Here is a 364-nt window from a genome sequence, read left to right as displayed (position 1 = left end):
TACGACACCTACGCAACGCCCACACGCCGCACCCTCTTCCATTTAATCCCGGAGTAACAGCTCTCCGCAGATCAATCCTCGAGGCGAAAGGGGACGTAGAGCAAGGCTGTCAGTTGCCGCCTCGCCCTGTTCCTGCTGCAGTAATCGCCAATAAAAGTGTTATATGGCGGCCGCAGGTGTGGAGAGCCCCCGGCAGGAGAATGGCACCCAGCGTCAATATTGGTGTTCCGGCGGGTGTTAGATGCCGGTCCAAAGAGGGGCGTGTGGGCGCTTTCTTTGCTCTGTTGTCTCTCCCTCTCTCTCTGGAGTGTTTTAGTGTTTATTCCTCTCCCTTCCTGTTGTGTACTCATGTTGTCTTATTGAA

General features: G+C 54.7%; 1 protein-coding gene across 1 annotated transcript in view; it reads right to left on the bottom strand.

Moving 5' to 3' along the window:
* The window catches only part of LOC119593155 (troponin C-like), a 15,025-nt gene that overhangs the window by 10,232 nt on the left and 4,429 nt on the right, over nt 1–364 (bottom strand). The window lies entirely within an intron of this gene.

This window comes from Penaeus monodon, chromosome 31 (genome assembly GCF_015228065.2).
Source record: "Penaeus monodon isolate SGIC_2016 chromosome 31, NSTDA_Pmon_1, whole genome shotgun sequence".
In the NCBI taxonomy this organism is placed as follows: Eukaryota; Metazoa; Arthropoda; class Malacostraca; order Decapoda; family Penaeidae; genus Penaeus; species Penaeus monodon.
This window is presented reverse-complemented; position numbering and strand designations above follow the sequence as displayed.